This window comes from Psammomys obesus, unplaced genomic scaffold (genome assembly GCF_907164565.1).
Source record: "Psammomys obesus unplaced genomic scaffold, mPsaObe1.curated_primary_1811, whole genome shotgun sequence".
NCBI lineage: Eukaryota > Metazoa > Chordata > Mammalia > Rodentia > Muridae > Psammomys > Psammomys obesus.
Genome location: NW_026596256.1, coordinates 8,084,973 through 8,092,903, shown reverse-complemented (window position 1 = coordinate 8,092,903; position 7,931 = coordinate 8,084,973).

Sequence of the window (7,931 nt, the reverse complement as noted above, 5' to 3'; positions counted from 1 at the left end):
GAAGAAGAAGAAGAAGAAGAAGAAGAAGAAGAAGAAGAAGAAGAAGAAGAAGAAGAAGAAGAAGAAGCAGCAGCAGCAGCAGCAGCAGCAGCAGCAGCAGCAGCAGCAGCAGCTAGAAGCAGCTTTTCTTTGTGAGTGGTTATCAATTGGAGATAACTTCAGGGTTAGGGATGGGGTTTGTGTGTTCTTGCTCCTCCTCACTGGGACCCCTTTTGGCTTCCCTCATAAGCTCTGTTGATGCTATCCCAGTCTGTAAATTGATTTGTGGTTCAGTCCTATTATGTCAAGAAGGCCTTGTTTCCTGCCTTCCATTTTCTCTGGCTCTTACAATCTTTCTGACTCCCCTTCTGCGTAATTTTCTGAACCCGAGGGGAAGAATTTGATGGAGACATAGCATTTCAAACTGAGTGTTCCAAGGTATCTCAGTCTCTGAATAATGTCTGGCTGCGAGCCCCAGTATTTGTTCCTATTTGCTGCAGAAGGAAGCTTCTCTAAAGACAGCTTTGCAAGACACTGATCTATGAGTATAGCAGAATGTCATTAGCAGTTATTTTATTGCTATATTCCTTTAGCACAACAGTAGTATTTGGTTTTCCCTGAGGTCCATGCTCTATATAGTATCAAGTTCTTGGCCACATGGGCATTGTGGGGCATGAGTTTCATGTTCTGGAGTGGGCCTTAATTCTAATCAGATAGTAGTTGGTTATTGCCACAACTTTTGTGCCACCATTGTGCCAGTATATCTTGCAGGCATGTCATCATTGTAGATTTCAGAGTTTATAACTGGCCTAGCATTTACCTTTCTCCTCTGGTAGTGAAAAGAGTACTTTCTAGTACCATGAACACTAGTCAGTAGAATGAAGGTTTTAGGTAAGTACCAGCTCAACTTCTCCATGTTCAGTGAGTTAATATAGGCATTGTCTTCAGCAGTGGGACTTTACCATCAGTTTATGGAGAACAATCAATAGCTTTGGCAATAGCTATTGCTTGGGAATTGCCATGGGGCTGCTTAGGTCAACAACTCAATTGGCCAACTACCCAGCATTGGAAGGTTTCATTTGGTGGCAAGAGATGTCTATAGAGATGTGTCAACCTTGCTATTTGGTGATTCTAATTTAGATTTATATTTTAGGGAAGTTTTACTGTTTTAGGTTTCCATACGACCCCTTAAATGGTCCTTAGTTTTAGATGAATTTCCTCCCCCTCCCCATTTGATCTTCCTGTTTTAGCCACACCCACCTAACCCCAGCCCTGTTCATCTATAACTATGGTATTTTCTCTTCCTAGGGTGATCCATCCCCTTAGTTATACAGAATATAGCCTACTTATTGAAGACTTACAGCTAACATCCTCTTATAAGCAAATATATGCCATACTTTTGACAGTCATTTTTTTTTTTTTTAAATTCAAGACAGGGTTTCTCTGTGTAGCTTTGGTTGTTCTGGAACTCACTCTACAGACCAGGCTGGCCTTGAACTCACCTTGACAGTCATATTGTATTTGGTTCAAAGAATACTGAACTTTTTAAAATACTTGGTATAATGGAAAGTTTAAATAATGTTTTCTTTGCATAGAGAAATCAAGCAAATGGAATTACTGCCAGGGTAAAAAGTTCTTAGTTATCATGCTAGAATAACTAACTATTGGTAAAATGTTCTATTTTAAATTCACAGATTAATGAATACCTAGGTTTTGCATTAAAAAATTGGTAGAGTCCTTGGGCTTTTTAAATTTTTCTTCATCTGTTTGGTTTGGCTGTTTCTATTTACATATTCATTCTCATTATGGTTTGAATTTAGTGCTGGCCTTGATCTGAAGCAGAAGCAAATGTCTTGCCCTGTGATACTAACTTTGCATTACGTCTTGAGTAATTTGCAGTCCCAGAGAGGGAAAAATATGGTTGCTACATGAGAGGTAGAAGCATCACATAAATGAAGCCAAATCTAAAAACAGTTTTCCTTGGTGTTAGTGCAGTTTCAGGATAATGAGGACTCAGAAACATCAGCTAATGACCAAAGATGAATCATTGTTTCATTGTTAAAACACTTTTTTTTTTTTTTGGCATAAAATACCTAATGTTTCTAGCTGGTTGATAATTTTCGTAGCAATCATGAAATTTGGCATACACTAAACACTTTTTATTAGACAGAGACCCCTTTGAAGCTGCTCGTTATGCTCTGAAGTTGTCACAAGAATGAGGGAGGATGATCCGTGAGTTCTGCTGACCTGTAGCTCTTTGGAGCAGCATGCAGCACTCTTTAAAATGTTCTCCAGAAGTCCTCTGAGCTTCTACAGCCAAATAGGAAATCGAGTAGATGCAGCAGGAGATGCAGACACTCTGAATCAACCCCAAAGTTAGAGTTCGGTCAGAATCGTGAACTATTTATTTATAAACTTACTTGTTCTTTGGAAAGGCAGTGAAGAAGTAAGTTATGTAGGCTACTTTAATAGGAACAGTAAGAATTAATAACAGTATTTCCATGAATTATGAATCAGTTAAAAGAGATAATTACAAAGTTTTGGAAGTATTTAATAACATTGGTCTCAAGGAACATGCAACTGTATTTCAAGGTTGACACATAGTTTAGCCGAGAAGTTTGAAATTCTACACAAAGGGCTAAATAGTAACACTAATGTTAATTAATAATTAACTAATATTAATTACTAATATTAAATATTAATATGAATAAGTGTAAAACAGTAGTTTTTATTTTAAATTTTTTGAGAACTTCATACATGACTACTGCATCTACATCGTTCCTCCTTTAACAGTAAGCTAACTGTTACTATCCACAAAAAAATTACCATACTGCATTCCTAAAGAGTCTGTACATTTCCCAACTACACTGTGTTTTATTACTTCTGAACAGAAAGATGAGGAAAAACACTTTTAAAAATTCAGTAAGTGGAAAAACCCATCACAGATGTGTCATACCTCTGCTCATAGTTTATATACATATAAGATTTCACGGTTATCAAAAATGTATCACATCCTTTGATCCTTATAACTTTCTGTGTGACTTTTGGCAGGTCACACAGCCTGTGGTTCATGTTTGGTAATATACATGTAATGGACTTCCTACTCCCAAGTCTATAAAACTACTTCATAATAATAATAATAATAATAATAATAATAATAATAGAGTGGTTCCATGAATTGTGAATTCTTTAAAAGAGATATTACATTTACAAAGTTTTGTGAATATTTAGTAACGTTAATCTCAGGAAACACACAACAAGCTTGGCATACAGTTTAGCTAAGAAATGTGAGATTGTATACACAGGGAAAAATGCTGCCTCATTAGTGTAAGACAGTAGTTTCTTATTTTAAGTTTTTTATTTTAAGAACTTCATACATGACTGATGCATCCATATCATTCTTGCTTCTTCATCCCAGAATAATAAAGAATAATAAATAATATGAGCAAAATATTTTTGAACCATGGACTCACTGAACTTAGTTTCATGAAACAAACTATAATGTTTACTGGTTGGTCAAGATAACAGGCTACAAGTGACAACTGGTGACAAGAAATTTTTTTTTAAAAACAAGTTTTCAGGTGGACTAAACCCAGAGTTATTATGCATACAAAAACTGGAAAAAGATAGTAGGTGATAGTTTGTTAAAATAATGTTTTCTAAATATCTGCACTGAGAATGTAGCATAAGTCAAAGTTAAGATATTAGCCTTGCCATTAATATTATCTCAGGGAGTTTCCATATTAGAAGAAAACCTCCTGAAGATGCTGAATATTTTATAAAATACTTCATTTTGAATTAAATAACATTCTCTGGCTTTGGAATTATTGTAGCTTAAATTTCTATTATCTAAGTAGACATGATATTATTTATACATTTATTTATACTTACTAAACGTTGGTGGGGTTTTTGTTTGGCTGTACTGGGTCTTATAAATGCTATGCATGTACTCTACCGCTAAGCTATGTCTCAAGCACCTTTTAAGTTTTTATTCATTTTGAGACAGAGTTCACTCAGTTGCTCAGGCTGCTTCTGAACTCATTCTGTAGCAGGCTGGCCTTGAATTTGGAATTCTTCTCCCCCAGTTTCCCAAGTAGTTAGGATTACAGGCCTGCACTGCCAAGCCTAGCACTAAACATTGTTGTAAAAAAAATGCCCATTTTTACATTCTTAATGAAATGTTTAAATATGTATAAAAGTAGAGACAGTTGCATAGTGAATTCCAGTACTGGTATGCTTACTCATGCTTTTGGATTTTTGAAGACTGACAGGAAGTCACAGTCCTGACCCAGGTCAGGTGAGGCCTCGCATTAGACAGTCTCCTGCGCTTCTTTATTTAATGTGTGTGGGATGCGTGTGTATACACATGTGCCATGGCACAAGTGTGAAGGTCAGGTGACAACTTGCCGCACGGCTTCATTCCTTTCACCATGTGGGTCCCAGGAATTTAACTCAGATTATCAGGTTTGGCAGGAAGTACCTTCACCCACTAAGCCATCTCACCAGCTCAGTAACTGTGGTGTTTGCTTGCTTGTTTGATTTTTAAGGAGAAAAGGTGAGCAGTAGGGAAAGATGGAAATGGCATGAGTGTGATGGTGCGGAAATGAGTATGTCCTGAGAGATACTTTATAAGTATGTTTTAATTTGATGTTTGGTACATCAGTATGGAGAAGTGTTATTATGTAAATAGAGTTTAAAGCAGTGGTTCTCAACCTGTGGGTCGTGGCCCCTTTGGCAAGTCTCTATCTCCCAAAATGTTCACATTATGATTCAAAATTACAGTTATGAAGTAGCAATGAAAATAATTCTATGGTTGGAGGATTCACCCAACGTGAGAAACTGGATTAAAGCGTCGCAGCATTAGGAAGATTGGGAATCACTGGCTTAGACATAAAGAGGCTGAACCTTAGTGTTGAGGTCTTCCACAGTTTTTAGGATCAGAGCCACATTTGAAATGGATCTGAGCAACACACAGGTCCATGTCGTCTCCATGACTCCAGTTCATAGTTGAAGAAGCCCTCAACCACATGTCCCATGAAGAGGAACATATTTCTTCTCTGGTTTTGTTTCTTTGAAGCCTCATGCTGGGGTACCCTGTAGGGACTCAACCAAGTATGGATGGATGTAAGGAAAAAGGGCTTCTGCAAGTGAGGTTTCTGACCTCGCTCAGAAATGAAGTGGGCAGGAGGCAGCTACGTGCATGAGAAGGAGCAATGGCCCACTGTAGGCTACGGGGCACATCACCTTAACTAGGCAATCATGTTGGGCATGGGTGCTGCGTCCGCATAGGGTCCCTCAAAGAGCTTTTGTTTCTTTATGCAAAGGACTGAAGGCTTTTTGATACTGCGTTAGGAATTTTGCTTTCCTGTTCTTCTGAGTGTGCATGGTGCAGGTCTGTCACTCTGCCTCAGTTCAAATGAAGATGCGTCTTAATCTGGGACGTGTGTGTCACTGTCTTGGAATTAGATTCTCCAGGTCCAGACTATTTCCACACAACAGACAAGCAAATTCCCGAGATACCAGGCAGTGTTTCTGGGGACTGCTGCTGCGGCTTCCTGTCTGGGAGAGCGGGACACTTTACTTCTAGCCTCAGTTGTAAAATGGCTGGATAACTCACCACTCTGGACTCCTGTTTTTCTTTCTCTGAAAGTAAAAATGCTGGACAAGAAAGTCCTGGATCACTTTCCTCTTTATAAATTCACAGAGGGGGAGAGAGAGATCACAGGCCCTTCAGGAAGAAAAGAGGTGTGTGGTGAGGAAAGACTCACTTTCAATGGTCCAAATGTTAAGAGTTCCAAAGAGTTAACCACTCATAAGCTCATAAGTTCTGTACATGTTTCCAGAAGTGACTTGTTAATAGTTCCATTCACTCATTTGACTTGACTGTGTTTTAGAATTGTTAAATTTTTTATTTAGGGGGAAACTTTACCAGAAGTTCTGTTGTTTTACCTAATTTTGAAATTTTAGGCATTCTGTTTAGGTGCTTTCTAAACCACAAATAACTTTATCTAACACTCAAAGAGTTAAGCTTCACTCTTGAAGGTTATTTTAGAGACAAATGCTATATGAAATGGAACAGATGAAATGTTTTAGCTTGTTTTGGGGTGCTGTGATGAAACCCAAGGACTTGCCAGTGTGAGGGGAGCAAATGCTGCGTCATGCTACCACCAGATAAGGAGTTAAAGTTCTAATAGTTTAATTATTCAACTATGTATACTTTAATTTTAAAAAAAGACGGAAAGGAATTATTTTACTACCTCATTGCATTAAGCTTTTCTAAGAGTAAAGTAAATTCATAAAGTGGTTGTATAACCATGATAAGAAAGGTCAGGTATTTTTATTTATATAAAAATACAGATTTATCTTCTTTTGGTGTTGTAGCCTGCTTACTAGGCACATACTGAGTTCTTGTTAGCATGATAAGTCTTTCATGTGCTAAGATTGCCAAGATGAGTAGTGTGTCCTCTGTGGTTCTAGGAAAGTCAAAGCTAATGGAAGATGCTTATATCCCAACCAGAAACAAAAGAGCTGGTAAAGGCTTTTCTACTATATGATTTCATTGAACTATAAAATGGCATCATTAAGTGAGACTGGAACCTTGTTTTTCACATTGTATAACCTGCAGCACAACAGTTATTAAATACATATGTTATAGTTTGCTGACTACTGGGTTGTTAGTAAATTCAAGAAATATTGGATTGTATATATACATTTGTAGCATTGATTCTTTTATAATATGTCCTTCTACCTCTTTTGTTATACATGTTTGGTATTAACTGGATGGATACTTGAGATACAGAAAAAGAATTATGCACTACCCAATTTGTAGAATAAGATAAAAGAGTTCCTTTGAAAATCAGAAGCTCATACCTGTGCCAAAACATTAGAGCATCTCACAGAACTCAGATATCTTGAAATGCATCCTTAAAAGCATTGTTTTCCTCATGAAGAAACAGTCATGTCACATATACCAAGCTTTATCACCATTTAATATTTGGAATGATTTTTAATTGGCCACCAGGAGTGGATGGCAGCAAGTCTAAAAGTCTAGATATTGTATTTTATGTGTTATCAGAATTGTGGGTTTTATTTGTGAAGCACAGATAGTATGGCTAATGCTACAAGGATTATTAGCACTTAAGAATGTGAGAATGGAATCTAAAATGGCCTTGGAAAATTTGAGTTGTGAGTTCTAAATAGAAACACATGTAGGCATAAGAGACATGTGTGATGACTGCCTTATGCAACCGTGGCCCGGGAATTTATAGTGCACACGATGCAGTTCAGGAATGGCAAGTGGATTCTCGCCTCACTCTCCTCAGACTGTACTAAAATACTCTGGGCCGTCCTGAGCCTCCCAGTTTTAGATAACTCTACCAGACTACATGAGACTGAGACGGCATACAGAAGAAAGTAAAATTTAAGAATAGGAGAATGTAGAGAATAAACCAAATTTCTAATTTCTATGTGTAAGGACATTTTACCTTTCACTCATTCTAGAAGCTGTTTGTGGATGGGGCTCCACCAAAATGAGGGAGTGCCACAATAAAGAGGAAGACAGCACACATGTGCAGACAAAGGATGAGAAGGAGTCAGCACTCTGGGATCAAGTGTGACCGTATCTGCCTGCCTGCTTGATGCATGTCTAAGGCATACAGGGAACATTGGTTTTCTTAAAGATGAAAAAGGGATTTGTGATGTGTTGAAAAATTTTAAGAAGAAAAAAAACTGAACTAGCTGATGTAGAATTAGCAGTTTAAATTAGTGTTAGTATCTAGAATACTCGGCAGAATCTGACTTCAGGGAGACAGAAATTTGAGCCACAAGCAAAAGATGAATTGTAATGTATGTGCTTAGCTATGGAACAACAATGTAAGTACTAAGCAATGACTGTAACCATGTTAAAATCAAATTCATCAGAGGAAGAAATGGGAAGGTGTGATACATATGTA